The following is a 19,013-nucleotide window of genomic DNA, read 5'->3' as shown; positions in this document are numbered from 1 at the left end:
AGGGCAGGGGGGCACCTAATTATCTCAGCAGTTAACAGGACAATGTTGGTGCTTCTCAAATTGCATCTCTAAGGTTGCTAGGAAACCTTTCTTTTTCTCTCCCTTTTGATAAGAGGGAGCCATGAGGTGATTCTGAAGAGGCCTCAGGTGGAACTGTAACGTGATTGGGTAAAAGCAAGAACCACTGGGGTTGAGCAAGGGCTTTAGTAAGAGTCCTTTCCTTGGGAATGGGGTTTCTCTTGAGATTCCTAGAACACAGCAGGCTTGGGGCTGAGAAGGAGAAGGACCTCCTGTGGTTGTTAACTGTGCTGTGGTTCTTGCCCTGCGGATGGCAAAAGCTTCAACCAAATTCTTCAGTGAGGGGCTCCTTTTCCTTCTAATGCCCTACTCCCTTTTCCCATCCTTCTATCCTACTTCAAACAAAAGACAGGTATGCTGACTTTTTGACTCTCTTACTCTAGTTATCTCTTGCCCTAGATGAAATCTTGGATTCTAGAACTTTCTCAGACATGCTTCCCTAGCATACCAAAGACACATACATGCATTCACACACACAAGTACACACATACATACATGCACGTGCATACACAGGAGTGAAGTAGCATGTAGTTGTCTCTATTTGTCTTAATCTCCTCTGCTAGTCCAAGCAGATAATCTTAGCGCCCTGGGACTGCTCATGTCTGTGGCTCCTCATCATCCAATAGGTCTCCCAGACTCCAGGCCCACACCAAGTTCTCTGGGCAAAGCTCTAAGGATCAGTAAGGGAGTGTTTTCCATTTTGTTTATTTCCCCAGTCTCTGCTGCTTGTTTTACTGCAATAGAAGTGGAAAGACCCTGCGGGTGTAAACCCTAATATCAGGTGAAGAACTAGCAGCAGATACCTCTTCATTGTCTCTGTCAATAACCCCAGACTTAAGATTTCCTGCAAACCTCCAGATATTTGGAAGTCTAAACTATAGAACAACTCAGGGCACGTACCCTCTCCTCGCACTATTTGGAAAGGGCCAGACAGAGATTGTCCAAGTGCACTGCCAAGAATACAGTTATTCTAAAAACACATGTGTGCCCTTCTCCTCAGCTCTCAGAGACAACTGAAGCAGGGGGTCCTATGAAACTAAAGTCTCTTGCAGGGGGACTGAAAAGACTGGAGCCCTAGGGCCAACCAGAAGATGAGCTTGTCTCTTAAAGATATCACACAGCTCTGACAACTTGTAAGACCTTGCAGGAGACACTGGAGCCCAGCCAGGGATAGACAACAAAGGTGGTGGGCTGGACCACACCTTGACCAGGACTGCCTAGTAATTGTGCCTGTCCCTCTACTTAAACCTAAACCTTGATGTCAAGGCCCTGTAGATGGACCTGGGGGTCCTTGGAGCCCTTTGTTCTTTTTCCTAATATGGCTGTGTTGCATGCATCTCCTTTCTCTGCTTTTTGGGATTATTTGCTTCTTTGTCCCCATAGCCAGAGAGAACAGTGCAATAGAGGTAAGAAAACACAGTAGAGACTTGATACCAAACCACTTCCTTCAAATGATCCTCCTTAATTTTATCCTGCCCCTCTCCCCAGTCTAGGAAGTCAGTCTTCTCTTACTGCCCTAACTTCTACTCTTTCACACTAAGTAAAAGATGGACTCATTTACACTAAATTGTGGGTGACTTACGACCTTTCAGGGGAAAAGTGACAAACAGAGAAGCTTTTCCATAGTGAAGTCCAGCCACTGTAGAATCCAGGTGAAGCAGAAAGACACTGATGATGAAGTGAGGCTGTTCTCTACCACCCCTCCAATCTTTCGACAACCATTCCTTCTCCACTTGATGCTGGCCAGCTAAAAATCTTTGTCCTGACGATCAGAACAATTATTCCTTTCTGTCACTCCAACTGGTGGCTTGCTGGGGAACCCCTACCCCAGTTGAGTTCTTGCTGGGGGGGGGGATATAACAATTTATGTTAATTTTCTCTGCACTAAGATGGGATCCCTGTGTGACTCGATCCACTTGGTGCTAACAGCTCAGTGTGGAAAGAAAAAAAGAAGGGAAGAAGGGAAGAAGAGAAAAAAGAAAGAGCAAGAAAGAAGCCACATCCATAGACAAAGAAGGTTCCAGAGACAGTTTTTCTGTGCTCTGAAATTCTAACCCCATCTGGGTATTTGTACAGTTTGCTCTGAGAGTTCACATTTGAAAAGAGATTTGACAAGTCAAGAGAATTCTGAGGGGGGTGGGGAGAGAGAGAGAGAGAGAGAGAGAGAGAGAGAGAGAGAGAGAGAGAGAGAGAGAGCGAGCAGCCCTATCAGCAGCAATAGGAAACCAAAGAAGAATGAGGTAGTGGCTTTCAGGGACTTGAAATGCCGCCATGAAGAAGCACCTCCTAGGTGAGATCTTCCTCGAGCCAAGAACAAAGTCAGACAAGCAGAAGTTAAGGAAGGGGAGCTGAAGAAAATGTTGGCTCAGGAAATGAATGTAACAGCTACTAGATAGAGATGGGAGGAAAACAACTTTCCCTTTCACCAAAAATCTTCTGAGAGAGGCTGTTCAGCCATCTGTGCACAGTGCTATAGAAAGAACGCGCTTTCCTGGCTGCTGGTGGTCTGATTTGATTTTTGTTGGGACTCTTGAGTCGAAGTTCCACATTTGTATGAATTCCGACTTGCATACTGTAGGGCGTTGTGAGCCAACGCACAGTCAAGGTGAGGTCGGTACCTATTCCACTGGAGTTTAGCATAACCACCTAGGTCCCACAGTCTCCCTGCCATCTTTGGACCTAGCATCTGTCTCCACGGAAGCCCGTGGTCTGGACAGTTTCGTCTCCTCTAGGCTTCTTGCTTGTGCGAATTTAGGACTCTTTGTTGTCACTGAGCATGAGCAATGGATTTTTCACTCAGCAGCTTTTCCCTAAGCGCTCTTGCAAAGAAAATGATGTGGCCAATTGTTTATTCCATGGATAGCCTTTTTCTGTCCCCACAGTGTGGCCAACATAAGCGTGACTTAAGCATGACTCACATTCACAGGACAGAAGGGCTGTTCTGGCTTATGTTTTTACTTCTTTGGGCCAATTGGAGAGTTATTTATAAACATTTATTGATTTGGATTCATAAACCAGAGAGAGAGAGAGAGAGAGAGAGAGAGAGAGAGAGAGAGAGGAGAGAGAGCGCTTGCTGCGCTCATTGCTATGGTAACTAGCATCTCACACATGTGTTGGCCAACAGCGGTACCTCAGAACAGAACTCCAAAGTCTACCTGTAGCTGCTGGCTACATATGCACCCTTTTTCATTTTTAAGCTGAAACTCAGTGTTCTCTCCCCCACCAGCTCCCAGCGATGGCACTCTACTGGGGGCAGAAACATAACTGATCCCTAAGGTGATTCTTGGGCCTCCCTCAGGGGTATTTTCCTGATGACTGCTAATTAGTTTTTATTGTTGAAACTAAAGAATCCCCACGCAAGTTAAGTTCTGCCACATCCCCCGTAAGGTGATGGGGCAAAAGATGGGGCTCTATTCTTCATGGACAAGGAAATTGATTGTACTGTAGCTGAAGAGTAGGAGCAGAAGTATAAAGCAACAGACACTTGTTCTGATATGAGTCACACCAAACAATCTAGGTGAACGTGAAACTCTACACAGAGGGCGGCAGAAGCAAAGCATGCTGGGTGGAACCAAGGCTGACAGAGAAGTGGAAGTTTGTAATTTCAGAGAAATAATTCCTTTACTTCTTTCCTTGTTTCCTTCTCTCCCTCCCGCCCTCCTTCCTTCTCTTTCTCTCTGTCTCCTTTGCTCCTCTCTCCTTCCTTGCCTTCTTCCTTCTTCCCACCCCCCCTTCTTTCTCTCCTTTTCCCTTGTAACTACCTCATTCAGATAAAAACATGCTGTGTCAAAAAGTTGTTCCAAGGAACCAAGGAGAGGACCGTACAAAATGCCCAGAACAATGTCAGATCCACACAGGAATTTTCCTCTGTGTGTGGGAATGGTTTTTTAAAATAATAAACTATAACTCATTTTTGCCAGGAAAAGACCCCGACTTTATGAAGGAGAAGAGATGAAGATTATGCCATTTTTGGCTCTACTTTAAAGACATAATAAAAATGTACTAATATATAACCAGGCATAGATATCCTCTACAAATTCAAAACTTAGGCTGGTGAAAAATCTAAAACTGAAAGCCTATCTTTTTAGTATACCATTGCCTAACACTACTCTCTGACTGTTCGTTCTTCCTCCAAGTTCTGACTGTGTGTATCTTGACTGCCTCTCACATGACATTGACTTTAGAACACTGTCTGTCAAGCAAATAGAAAGATTGTTAGTCACTCTGGGGGAGCCCCATGAAATTAGATCTCCTAGATTGATACTGGGATGTACACGCCAAGGGACTTCACACAGAGACATAGGCACCGTTATAGGACTGCTCCTGGCTTTATGACTTATGAACATAGGGATTCTAACATAAGTAGTTGCCATAAAACAGGGGAAACCAAGGTAAACGACTCTTCTTACATGTTGCATCAGCAGGAGTATTTCAGAGAAAGCTGTGGTTTGAACCAGGCATATGTAAGAATCAAGTATTTGGTACACATTTTCCTACATTGAGAGAGTGTCCTTGCCCTTGTAACTCAAGTTCTAGGTCAAAGACACACATACTTTAATTGACCCCCAACTGTAACTTTGATTACATCATTAAAAGTCTACTTTTAATGATGATTCCCTTCTAGCCCATCACCCACCAGAGGTAGTAGAAAAGAAAGGAAGCGGGTAAGGGGAAGTGGAGAAAGGTTCTTTAGAGCAATTCCTGCCAATGTTCTCTGGAAATTGGCAGTTCAATTCACAGGTCAGCAACGAGAGCTCTATCCTCTCACAAACACTTCACAGAGAGACCAGCAGTCCAGTTCGGTATTGTCAGGACGGTAGCAGCAGTGGAATAACCTGACAGGAACAGTCAAGCCTCAGCTGAATGGGCACAAGTCAGCAGGAGGGACCAAGAGGGGAGTCAGGAGAAGTTCTCTGTTGTGCCTCTCTCAGGGAAGGAAAGATCGGTGAAAACACAAGGCAGTGTGTTACACAACTAGCTGTACCAGCAAGCCAGGCTCAGCTTCCTACACTGTCCGTCGAGTCCTGTTTATACCCTCTAAACATCACGTGCCCTCCCGAGGGTCTTGCTTCAGTGCATGAGTCTGTCTCGGCTGTCATCACTCTGCCAATCAGCCTGAGTCTGCGGAAGCAGCAAGAAGCCACGGCTTACCACCAGAAGGTTTTTGGGTGCGTTTCTTGACATGGAGTCCTGACAAAAGGAGCTCAACTGGGCAATGTAAGGCAGATCGATACATGCGTGTCATTAGTGAAGAATCCTTCATCACATGTCCCTTCCCTAGTCTCAACACATATGGGAAGTGACAGACCACCCTATAATCCGAGTTCCTAAAATCAAAACTGAATGCTTCCTACCATAACTTCCCCCAAGCTGGACAGCCAACCACCACCCTAACGAATAGGAAAATATCTTGCTTTTGCTAATTTTGCAAAGACCTTGGGAACAGATTGCTGGAGTCCCTCCCAGGGTCTTGGTTAAAAACCAATGTAATAAAGAGACTAGGAGATCAGGCTTGCACAGAACCCTTCCGTTCTTACCGCCTTTGAGGCAAGAAGAGTTTATTCCACACGGGAGGAAGAATGTGGTCAAGGAACCCTGGGACAGCTCATGTGCAGCTCCCTAGTCAATTAGACTTGAAGAATCTAGTCCTGGAGGACATTGGAGGCCAGATGGAGGAAGAAAACAAAGTGGACATCTGCAGATGAGAGAGGAAAGAAGAACATTTCAAAGCATGAGCCTGAATAATACCCAGGAAGCCCTGGGTATTTGCAGTGACCCAAAGAAACTGGGCACAGCTCACCAAGAGGGAGAACTCCCTGGGGCAGAAGGAGCTTGGGGAACCAAATAGAAGAGAAAATAATCTTTGAACCTCAAAATAAAGGGAAAATTATGATTAGCAGTTTCTCCAGCACGCTACTTCTACTGGAATTGCACACATCAACACCATGGCTTGACCTCAAGACAAAGTGACAGATGTCAGAGAGAACTCTTGCCCTTATAGTACCCTACAGTCACTTAGGCCTCCCAGTTTCCATCTAAAGCACTGGAAGGTGACAGATGATTATATCGGTCTCTTGAGACTGAAGAGAAAAATGGGATGTCTATGGAGAGTCTAGTCACAATGGGCAAAGGAGAAAGAACTAAGAACTGGGTCTACTGAAAAGGGAAGTGACTGGCTAGAACTTCCAGCTAGAAAAGGCTTGAAATGAATGACAAGGGCAGGGCAGCAGGCCTCTAGGGTCTTACTATATTGAGTACTGAGGGAGTGTGGCCATGTTTGTAGCACACGTTAGTGAAGTAGGATGTATGTGTTTTATATGATGGGGCCATAGGCTTGGATTTTAAATCACTTATTACTGAGTAAATAATTATAATTTTCAGTGTGTCTCTTAGTGTCAATATTGGTGAGGGAAGAAGAAACCACAAAGACTGTATTATCCTTTGAGTCTTGCAAGTTTCAAATAAGTCCATGTGCTAACAGCAGGGTCTCTGTGGTGGCAGCATTGGAGGTGGTGACACTTTAAGAAGAAGTGGCTTGGTAGAAGGTCTTCAAGTCATTGAAGTGTACCCTTGAAGGAAACCATCAGACCTCAATTTCGCCTTAACTGTTCCTTTCGCTTTTTGACCGTAAAGTGAGCATTTCAGCCTGGCGTCATGTTTTTGCTATTTTACCCAGACTTGCCACAGGCATAAAAGTACTCGAGCCAACTGGCCATGGCTCAAAACTGTGGCCCAAAGCAATTCATTTTTCTTTGTAAGTTGTTATCACGGGTATATTGTTATGGTGATGAAAAGTTGACTGATATACAAGGCTCCTATTCCCATGGAGCTCACATTTTAGTCAGAAAAGGGAAATGCAGATAAATAATAATAATAATAAATAAAATAAAATTTCAGATACAAAATTGCTACAAAACTACAAGATCAAGAATTTAAGAGACAATAGGTGTCTGACCTGAAAGATGAGGAGGAGTCCATGATCTAAACATCTGGAGCACAGAACGCCCTCCAGAAAGAGCACCAAAGATGAGACTTCTTGATGCTAAAAAGACAAAAAAGAATAGAGTGGTTCAGTGCAGGGGCAGTGCAGAGAGTGTCTGCAGATGGGGGCAGGAAGGCAAGGTAAGAAACTTTGGTTTAGCTCTGAATGCAATGGGGAACCACAGAAGGATTATGGGTTGACATGATCTGATTGAAAATTTCAACAGATAGGATTCTGGGAATGAAGCGATTTACTATGGAGGTCAAGAGTAGAAGTAGGGAAGCAGTTATAATGAAGGCTAATGGAATCGTCGTGTCAGAAGATAATAGTAACTTGACCAGGGTGGTGTGCAGAGTTCTTGTACAAATGGCATCAATTAAAGGTCTTCCAGTAGCTAAGCCTGTGGCCCTATAATTTATGGTTCCATTTCATTCTGACTCTGCACTTTGAGCAACTCAATGTAAGAGGTTTGCAAAGGACCTGTGAACCAGGGCCTGCTCTTGTAAAATGAGTTGTGCTCTTTCTCATTGCCCCCATGTGCTTTAGGAATGGGCCCAAGCTGCTTGCAGGAGGAAGAGAGACTATAACAGAGTTTAAGCTAGCCTACACGAGCCAGCCAAAGGCCAACTTTCAAGTTGAGGGAAGCTGACTGAGAAAACTCATCCAAGACAAAGCAAGTCCAGCCCAGATGGGCTAGAAAAATCCAGACAAATCAAGGACGGGTAAACATCGAATCATTGATCATTTCAATCTTGTAGAGTTTGTTAATCTATATTAGACAAATAATAGAAAGGAGATAAAGTGCTTAGACTGGGATATATTGGAATTAGGGAATGGCTATCAGGATAGCTACCTGTTCTCATGCATATATAGTTGAATGTATTTCAATAATTTAAATCCAGCAAAAAAGCATGTTTCCTATGAGATTAATAAATACCTTTTATTCACTACTGCATCCAGCACTACTGAAAGTTCAGATCTAAATAGACAGAACAAAAACAAAAACAAAAAAAAAACAAACAAAAAAACAACTCCATTTTATCCTGTGACACCCAGAAATGGGGTCCTGGTGACTTGGGACAAGCTAGGACATTGCAGAGTGAGTCTTTGAAAACTTACAAGCTCAGCCTGTTAGTCCAATAGCCCCTCCTTCACTGACTGTAGGTTATTCTTCGTTAAATGTCGTGAATCAAGGTAACATGAGAATGGCCATGGTGGTTGGGGACATCAGTGGAAACAGGAGATGAACAAAGGCATTTAGGTCATCCTGGTCCTTAGGTTCCCTGGCAGGGAGGCTCTGTCCCAAACTCTGTTCTCAAATACCTTCCTTGGATCACTTCTTATATACACAAGGCATCAGGTCGCCCTCAGCCAGCTCCTTGGGTCTCTCTTTCTGAGACAGTTAAAACCCTTCAGACTCTGTTTCACTCTGATTGGATTTTGTCAGCACCTCCTGGTTCTATCACTTTATAAAATCCCTGAGCTGAGATCTCCCACTCACCATTAACTGGATTCCAAAATGCCTTCAAGAAAACAGAATAGCAAACACTCCCTGACAAGAAAGCTTTGGAATAAAATGATCCACTCAACCCCTTCTTACCATGGACCTGAACCACAAAACACTAGAAGCCTCCCCACCAGTGCAGAGAGCATCTCAGGCCTCCTCAGAGGGTAGGTAACTTGACAAAGAGATGCCATGAATAAGTAACACACTCCCGGGTCCAATTGCTTTTGTTCAGCTCTAAGTGTCCAAATACCATCTTGTTTTATTAATGTCGGTGTCCCATTGCTATCTCGGTTTCAGAGCTGAGGGAATTAAAACAAACAAACAAAACAAAACACCTGCATCTGTTAATAAGCCATGGAATCCTGGCTAATTTAATGCACTGGAAAGAATTCCATCAGCATGGTCTCCAATTAGATTCCTTGTGGTGCACACTTTCCTGTTGGATTTTACTACTTGGTGGCTGTGGTAAGAGGAAACCATGGCTGCTTGTATGTGACCAGGACTATGCTGACTGTATTATGATCAGCTTGTAAGGGAAAATTGGCTTTCGTCCTGTGGAACAGATCATTAAAGTGGGCCCCAGATATGCCTGAGCGATGGAAAAGGCCTCAAAACAACCCCGTACATTAGCCAATGTTGAGCCTGGTTATCTGGTGACATGCGATTGTTTGAATGTATTGGAGTTTTTGAACCAACCTCAGCAAAGGAAGTATCTGATGCCTTTGAAAATACACACGTGGGGCTGGGGATTTAGCTCAGTGGTAGAGCGCTTGTCTAGGAAGCACAAGGCCCTGGGTTCGGTCCCCAGCTCCGGAAAAAAAAAAAAAAAAAAAAAAAAAGAAAATACACACGCTTTTGCTTAGTGAAAAACTGAGTCTCCCAGGTTTTCTTCATCTTAAAAAACAGATGTATTTATTTTTACATGGATGGGGATGTTTTGCCTGTATCTGTGTTTCATAAGCAGGCAGTCTTGAGGAGGCCAGAAGAAAATGTCAGATCCCCTGGAACAGGAGTCCCACACAGTCGTCACCTACCTAGTGGGTGCTAAGAACTAAAGCCAGATCCTCTCAAAGAGTGGTAAGTGTGTCTTTCTTCATGGCCGACCCATCTCTCCAGTCCCTAGTTTTGTTTTCTGAAACAGAGTCACTCTATAAGCCAGGCTGGCCTTGAATTTGCAACTCTCCTGCCTCTAATTCCCATGGCTGGGATCACGGGCAGGTACTGCCACACCCAGCTCCCAAGTTTTTGGATGACATAGCAAGGCAGCATCCGGTAACTGGGATGGGAGATGAGGTCCTCTGTGCTGTCCTCAGGATGCAAACTCAGCTAGCACTATCGTTACAATGGAGCTCTAAGTGAATTAGCGACAGGCATCCTGCCTCCATTGTCCTTTTTCTCTGCACATTATCATGGAGTATGGCGCTTTCATATCACTTCGGAGGAATCCCCTGAGAATCAGTGCTCACGTAGAACCACCAACATCCTGTCAATTCCTTTGCCCCCTGCCTCTTCTTGAATCCCTTTCCCAATCACACCCACCCGGCTTCCCTCTTTCTTACACACATCCTTTAGTAGCCATTGGATCACTGAGTAAACGTCCCTCCTTGTTTTCATCCGAGGCCCAAGTGTGCCTTCATTTCAGCGCTAGTCTTCGAAGAATTTAGGTAGGTTAAGATTTCCTTTGAGTTTAGTTTAGGATGCCATTGCATGGTTTGTGCTGTTCTGTAACTTCCAGGTTTGCTGATTAAAGTGTCCTAGGAGTCTAACTGTCATATCTTTAGAGAGACCAGTTCCAAAGTGTCCTAGAGGCTGACAGAACACATTAAAAGGGCAGGACGGTGTATGCAGAAGCTGTTCCTTGAGTTCTTGGTCACCCAGAGTTACTCTAGAGAGCTGGTTTGCTTTTTCCTTTTCTTACCTGTGAATATATAAGACCTTTCATACAAGTCTCAACTAATAAAGTATGTGGCACCTTAAACACACACACACACACACACACACACACACACACACACACACACACCCTTTTGTTCTATTTTCTTTTGTTTTATTTTCTTTTGTTCTATTGAGACAGGGTCTTCCAGATTCCACACTAGCCTAATACTTACTTAGCTCAAGATGCCATTGAACTTCTGTTTTCCTTCCTCCACTTCTCGGGGGCTGGGATTATAGACATGTGACCCTACAGTCCATGTTTGTAGAGACAGATACAGGCTTTGTGCATGCTGGGTGAGCAACCTACTGAACTACGACCCAAGCCCTGGGCTTTATAAGGACAGTTTTAGGTTCACAGAAAAACCAAACAACGGTGCAAAGATTCCTGGGTACCCCCTGCCTCTGCGGCAGGCCTAGCTTCTCCGATACTGAAATCCCTCACCACAGAGGTACAGTTGTAACAGCTGATGTATCTGCAGTGCCATAGTCTGTAGTGAACATCTGGGTTCACCCCTGGTGTTACGTGCTTTGTAGGTAAGGAAAACATGCAGCTTCGCGTGTAGTAGTTTTACTATCCTACGTTCTACCTATTTATCCTGTCCTCCTATCTATTCCTGAGAACTCTGATCTGTAGTGTTTCCTTTGAAAGCCTTCTCCTTCTCGAGAATGGTATAGGGAACTGTCGCCAAGTGTGTCATTTTCAGAGTGCTTCCTTCATAATGCTCAGTGTTGTTTCATCGTTTGTCCAGATCGTAGCTTCTTTCATATATAATTTTTTTACTAGGGAATGTAAATACATATAATGAGCCCTAATGGTAGATGCAAGGCATCACGGGCACCATCAAGGTGAAACTCAACGGCAATGATTAACCGTGTACAAGGTCGCGAAACGGAACAGCACATTATTTGCAGTTACAGTACCGATGAGTAGAGGCGATATATCTGGAAGCCAGTTGGAACAGCAGTTCTTAACAGAAATAACCAGGAATTTAAACTACCTCATACACGGTCAGATGTTAATCCAATTAATTGCGAGTTTCTAGGTTTTAAATATAGCAGGGATAATGTTTATTGAGATTTAATTATAGGGTAATTTTCTGCAGAGAGCAGTTTCTTCCCCTCATGGGCCTCTTTCTGGTTTACAGCCGTCTTACTCCCTCCCACACAGATACACATACGAACATTAGAGAGAGCATGTGGAATTTGCCTTTCTGGGCCTCGGCTGTCTCAGTATGGCATGTTCTCGTTCCATGTCTTTTCATGTACATTGTATGATTCCATTTGTGCATGCTGGGTAGTGGCTGGCTACCTTGTCACTGTGTATTACATTGTCCTTTTCTATTCATCTATTAGCAAGCCTCTAGGTTGGCTCCGTTTCCCGACTGCTGTGAATAGAGCAGCAGTAAACACAGATGAGCAGATAATCTCTGTGACAGGACAGAGAGTCCTTTGAGAGGCCCAGAAATGGCATAGCTGGGCCACGTATCATAGCCCAGCTACTCCTCTACTGAAGGGCACTTCAGTTGCTCCCAAGTCTTGAAGACTACAGAGGAGGATGCATATAAACATCCACAGTCATGTTTGGATTTTCTGAAGAAATGCCAAGGAGCAAAATTACCAGGCTATGTAGCAAGAGCGCCTTCTGTTTTGTCAGGAAGCGGCCATAGCGTTCTATACTCCCAGCAGCGGGAGGTGAAGGGGGCCATCTCTCGTCCCACACCAATGCCAGCGTGTGGCCTGTCAGTCTCTGCATGCTGGCTTTTCCCGTCTCAGTGTGGATTTCCCTGTAATAGGTGGGTCTACTCCTAGGGTGTTTCTTCCAGCCGATTGGTCTATCTGCCTTCACCCACCCCACGGTACCTTAACTGTGTCCATTTCACAGTAAATGTCCAGATCAGGTAGGGTCAGGCTTCTAGCTTTGTCCACTGTTCTTAAGTTGGTTTACCCTGTCTGCTTGTCCGTCTCCATTTTAGAATCAGATTGTAGGTATTCAAGTAATTCACCGGGATTCTTACTGCAATCCCGTTGACTCCATAGATGAAGTTTGGAAGAATTACCATCTTGAAAATACAGTCTTCTTATCCAAGAAGATAGGGTATTTCTCTATGAATTTAGTTCTCAGATGCCTCTTGTCAGAGTTTTAGCTTTCCATATATATATATATATATATATATATATATATACATATATATATATTTACATTCGTAATGTATGGATATGCCTTTGCGCATTTGTTTGTTTTTCCTGTGAACCTAAAACTGTCTTTATAGAGTAAAGCCCAGGGCTTGGGTTCAGTAGATTGCTCACCTGGCTGCACAAAGTCTTGGATTCCATACATTCTTAATGTATTATATTGATTACATTCGTAATGATACATACATACATATATACATACATGCATATACACATATACATATACCTGCATGTCCCATTTTAGGGGGAAATTAGGATAAATAATGTTGTGTTTTTATTGTACTTTTAATTCTATATATGAAACGACGATGTTATGTATATCAACAGTGTACAGCGTTGATACAATTTTCTCACTAGCTCTGGGAGATTTTTGTTCAATTCTTTCACATTTTCAAATAGAAAATCATGAGGTTGGAAAGATGCCTCAGTGGGTAAGAGCACTTGCTGTCCGTGCAGAAGACCTGGGAATGGCTCCCAGCACACACATCGGATGGCTTACAACCACCTGTAATTCTAGTTCAGGGAGATCCAGCGCCCTCTTCTGATCCCCAACAGCACTACACCCAGGACGTGTATATGCATAAATGCAAGCAAAACACTGATACACATAAAATAAATCTTTAAATGGACAGTGATAAGATATCTTCCTAATCTGCACACTTAGAGGCAGTGTTTCGTGTACCCCAGGCTGACTCAAGCTCTCTATGTAATTGGATAACCTTGAACCTCTGACACTTCAGCTTCCTCCTACAGTATGCTGGGAGCGCAGGTGTGTAGCATGCCCTAGTTAGAAAATTAGTTTCTAATTTTCATGCCATTTGTTTCCTTTTGTTACTGTACTGAATAAGCCTTCTAGTATAATGTTGGAAACAGTTTTGATTATTTTTAATTAAAGAACTATTATGTTCTCACTTCAGTCAATGGGACTGCCTTCACTTCCTTGCCCTGGTAAACCTCAGGAAACTTATTTAAACTCCTCCAACTATGGTCTCCTTCACACTAGAAACTGGAAGAAGGGAAATGAGGCTAAAATGTCACTATTGTCCTGTCCCCTACCTCCCAATACACCGCTTTTCCACTAAGCAAATTCACGGATCGTTGGAATGGAGGGAGGAGGACTAGTGCTGATTTTCTGAGAAATGAGAAAATCCTGGTCTGGCCATGGCTTTCTAGGATTCTTGGTGCATAGTGCTGCTTATCTGACTTGGGAACAATTTGGGGTTGTCACATGTGGAGTGAGACTCCACATGGTTGTTTGGACAGAGGCAATACACAGATTAAGTCCTGAAACCTGCCCACACCTGCCACCGAGAGCGGCTTAACCGGCAAACCCTTCACTGCTGGGTTCCCCTCACATGGGTTCCTCTGCCTTGGGCAAGTTCCCTTCAAATATGGCTCCAGTTCAAGAATTTTCAGTGTCTCTTCCACCCCTAGGAAATAATATCTGTTTCCCAAGCCAAATGTAGAATGCATCCAAATACCACTCCTTGCTCTAGGCTTGCCCTGTCCCTACAAGAGATTAATTAGGTGGGGCCTGATGCAAAAACCCAAGTCCTAGGTTGCCCTGAATTCTAAGGCATAGTGTCAGGATCTCCCATCTTCTCCTGGACTTATAAAAGGAAGAGTCTACACTTCCTGCAATACACACAGACACAGACGCACATGCACACAGACGCACATGCACACAGACGCACATGCACATGCATATGCACGCACGTATGCACCCGTGCACCCGCGGACCCGAGGACTTGCGGACCCGCACACCCGAGGACTCACGGACCCGCGCGCCCCCGCACCTGCGAACCTATTCACCCGCGTGCAAGCGTATGGAAAACACCCATAGCCTTCCCAAGAAACACTCTAAATGCAAATCTTCATCCTCTGGAAACTGACTGGAGCTGTCTCACAAATTTCACCAATGTTGTCCACATCCTACTGAGAGAGTCCAGTGCCTTTCTCTGTTAGGAAGAAGCACTACTAAAGATAAGGTCTCCGACAAAATTAAAAGGGGAAAGACTGAATTATACACATCTTTTTTTTTCTGTTCTTCAAAGGCTCTGGCTTTGTAGCATGCTTCGGCATCCCTCCGTGTGTTTAGCCGATTTGCTTTGTGTTCTGTTCACAAGTTGACGTGCACCTGAATCTCTTTCTTGAATTTGGAAAATGTTCACTCATTGTGTCTTCAAATATAGCTTCTCTTGAGATGTATTTTGTCGGGAAATACATTTGGTCTGGATGTATACTGGGCCTTCTTCCTCAGTTTTCAGGTGCTTCTCTGAGTATAATTCCCACCTTACTCTCTCCAGGTGAGTTTCTCAGTTCTATCTTACGGCCCATTTTTTCCCACTCCATCCATATAAAAATCTCTACACTTAAAGTCCTTTTTAAATATTGGATCATTTTGAAAGCTCGTCTCTTAAATTACCATCTCGCACTTCTCAATACGGTCCTTGTTTCTTGTTATTGCTGCTAATGTTATTGACGGTGTTGCTGTTGTTACTGTTTCTTTAATAACTATTTCCTTTTGTGGGTTCTGAGGGTCAAACCCCGAACCTTGTCCCCCAACCAGGCAAATGTCCTCCCACTGACAGCCTCATCCTCCCGAGTAATTTTAAATCCCCATGTAGCCATTTCCCAGTGCCCTCTGTGCCTGGTGTCCACATACTGCTTGTTTCATCCGATGACTAATCTTCACATTCATTTCATCATGAGTTCTGTAGCTATTTTAACAGTGGTTCCTACTCATTCACACACACACACACACACACACACACACACACACACACACACACACGGGGCATTTATTATATCTCAGGAGTGGAATTACCTCTGTGCTGCCTTTTCCACGTCGTCTCTGCCAAGTCTCTCCTGCTTTCTCTACCCACGAGCAGGGTTTTGTGTTTATTAACAGGCTTGGGTTTTTCTAATGCTGTAGGCAATGAAAATGGGGACTTTGCTTCTGTATGTACCACAGGTCTGGAGATTTTTCTCTCTTAGGTTCCCCACCTCCCTCTCCACCACCAGCACCGCCACCACACAGGTTTATGAAGATCATCCCAGTATTTACATTTGGTAACATTATCAACGACACCATCAACGATGTTACCAGATAACAATGATGTAAAAAGAAGTGATCCTTCCCCTTTGGTGTTCTGGAATATTGGGCAAACTTGTTTTGTTGCCCCCCCCCAGTCTCTTCCACACACTAGCCAAGCCTTCAGCACTCCCGACTTTAGTAAACATAGTAAACAGCCTCGTCCCAAGCTTCTCTTCCTGCAAATCCAAGTCCGTGGATCATGTTCCCATATCAGAAAGAGATGCCCACCCAAGGTGCACGCCCCGAGCTAATGTCCCCTGGAAGCCTCCATCCGTTTCTTCTTCTCTGTTAAGGTTCCTCTCTGGTCCTACACTCAGCCCTTGGCCTTTCTCTTAGGCTGGGCAAAGCGCTGTTCTATCACTGCTGTTCTGTGTTGTTTGCTATCCCCGTAGGTGCTAAAGTTCTGGAATTAGACTGGGTTGAGTCTCAGTTCTGCCACTTTAATAGTGATGACAACGTCCAGCTTTTACAGTTCTAGGAGGACTGAGATGTGGCACAGGGAGAGGGCTGGGGTCACTGTATGGGGACAGATAATCAATTATGTTTGCTCTCATTATTATTGTTGTTGTTTTTCATATGGTCACTGTCAGTACCATTGTCCTACGTGTCCCCATGACTCTACTTTAAAAAAAATAAAAATTCTTTCCTTAAAAAAAAAAAAAGAATAGAAATGCTGCCGTATATTTTCTTTTCGGTCCCCAAATAGCTTCACCCTGCCATCTGTGACACTAAATAGGACTTCCACCTCCCTAACTTATGTAGCCTCAGAAGATGCAAATCAACCTTAAATTTAGTGTAGGCGCACACACACACACGCACACACACACACAAACGCACACACGCACACACACGCTCACACACACAGAGGAATCAGAAATGGGTGAGATGTTTCAATGCCAATTGATGTATTTCTGAACTCATTGCAGTACTGTTTCTTTCCTTCTGGAAAAAAAAATGTTCCGAATCACGACACACTCCATCTATTTAGCTGAGAGGAAGCAGTTTTAAGTGACATCACTGGGGGTGGGGGTGTCCAGTTATCAAAGACATGACATTTCTGTTAAGCGCCTAGGGTGACCCCGTGGAGTACAAGGTCCTCAGGAGTGACTCGTAACGAGACTGTAAAAGGAGAACCCGGTGGGGGTAGCTGTGTGCAGTGGAGTGTACTGAGTAACTGCTTGGCGTTTTTTCTGATCTCCGACGTGACAGGCATATGGTGTTTATCAATAAATAAAAAGGATATAATTACGTGGAGGCTGAAGCATTCAGAGCTTGGTCACATTTGGTAAGCTGGCAGGTTGTCGGTGCTTCTCTGTATCCTAACAGGTGGACCTTTAAAAAAAGAGTCTGTAAAAATCTATTCAGAGCACACGATAGGCTTCTGCTGTCTTCGGTTTCCCCGAAGAAGCAGCAGGTCACGCTCTAATTTGTGCCCGTAGATGTATGCTAATGTATTATTTAAATGATGCTTCTAGGTATAACAGTCGGTCCTTTCAGTACAGGGCTCCTTAAAGGTGCTGGAAGGTTGGTTGGCTGAAGTTGGCCATGGCTAGTGTATTACTGTTGTGTTTTGAATATAAAATGTTCCCCTTGGGCTCATTAATTTGAGTACTTTCTCCCCAGCTCCTGGGGTGTTTTGAAAAGGCTTTAGGACATTTAGAAGGTGGAGTCTTGCTAGAGGAAGGGAACCCCTAGCCCTGCCCCACTTTCTGTCTGCTCTGTTTCTTGACTGTTGACTCAGTGTGACTAGCTACGACACACACTTGAGGATGCTATCTATTCTTCCTGACCATGGTTGGGCTGTGTTCCCTAAAACCGAAAGCCAAAAAGAAATCCTTTCTCCCTTAAGTTGCTTCTCCTCAGATATTTGGTCAAAGAGAAGTAAAAATCCAGTGACTTCCCTCTGTGGCTTTTATTGACATCATAACAGCATGGACAGCTAAGTGTCTCTCATCTCTCAGTGTTATGAAGATACCTCAGACAGGGAAGCCTGAGAAGATAGGTACAGAGGACACGTATTCCCTGGATCTAGGCTGTCTCAGGAAACGTTTCAAACTCGATCAGCAGTGGCAAGTCAATCTTTAATTCTCTTCTAAGTTACAGACTTGCCAGGTTCTTAGACAAGAACTTTTAGAATTATTTACACATTACCCCCTTGGGTAAAACCTTTGGAATCAAACCCTTTCTTCTGCATCCGTATCCCATCTTTAGGCAATCTTGATGGATCAGTCTTAAATATTCTCCACCCCTTCACCCTACTGTGTCTACTGTCACCAACACAGTCAGAGCCCTGCCACCTCCCTCTGAGAAGACAATGGTTTGTACTATACTGCAACCCAGTACACACGTAGCTTCCCTCCCTTTCTCCACAGAGTCAACTCACCTAGGTAATCCCTCACAGACATGCCAAGAAGCTATCCTAATCTACAAACTCCTTCGCAAGCATCTTTAGGAAAACACATCATCAAAAACAGAAACAATCAAATGGGTAAACCTAATTATACTAACCACGACTCAACCGCTTCAAACATGCCACGTGAACATTTTAAGCACTGTGCATTAAAGTAATAGATAATACAGGTGAGTTATGGGAACCGGACAAATGTAGCACTTGAGAAGCTGAGGCAGGAGGATTGCCATGAGTTTGAGAAAAGTCCAACATTCCACAACCAGATCAAACCTAAAAAAATGTATTGGAAAAAAAAAAGCACATTAGAACTTGGAAGGCCAGAAATCTGAGTCACCCACTGTGTTCTTGAAGGGCAGGGAAGCTGAGACCCTCACAACCCATTCATCCAAGCTCTGACTGCCCTTCCTAATTACCTCTTGTCCCTCACTGCTTACGTGACCTGGATTGCTAAAGAATGGTTCAATGTCAAATATCTTGCTTTTCAAATAAGATTTTTAAAATCCATTCCATCCATCTGCAAACATCTGTGATTCTGAGGAAAGCATAATAGAAAGAAAGGTAAGTTCTGCTACAAACCTGCCAGGAGCAGCATAAAGTCAACAGCATGAGAATCTGTTCAAGGATGACTTCATGTCCACACATTTCAGCACCTCTGTCTTGTATATGACTTGTAACAGGTTCTCTCCCTCTCCCTCTCCCTCCCCCTTTCTCATGCGTGTGTGTGTGTATGTGTGTATGTAAATGTATGTATGTATGTATAGGATGTGTTTGTATGTGTGTATGTGTTTGTATATATGTATGTGTTTGTATG

At 44.0% G+C, this 19,013-nt stretch overlaps 1 long non-coding RNA gene across 2 annotated transcripts in view; it reads right to left on the bottom strand.

The window, feature by feature from the left end:
- Positions 1-19,013, bottom strand: part of LOC148000048 (uncharacterized) — a 92,882-nt gene that overhangs the window by 32,555 nt on the left and 41,314 nt on the right. For both annotated transcript variants that reach the window (XR_015641517.1, XR_015641518.1), the window contains one exon: positions 7,034-7,120. This is a non-coding gene — a long non-coding RNA (uncharacterized LOC148000048). The remainder of the gene's footprint in view (positions 1-7,033; positions 7,121-19,013) is intronic.

The sequence above is a fragment of the Rattus norvegicus genome, chromosome 17 (assembly GCF_021556685.1).
Source record: "Rattus norvegicus strain SHRSP/BbbUtx chromosome 17, alternate assembly SHRSP_T2T, whole genome shotgun sequence".
Lineage (NCBI taxonomy): Eukaryota > Metazoa > Chordata > Mammalia > Rodentia > Muridae > Rattus > Rattus norvegicus.
Note: the sequence above shows the minus strand (reverse complement) of the source record. Positions and strands in the feature narration are given on the sequence as shown.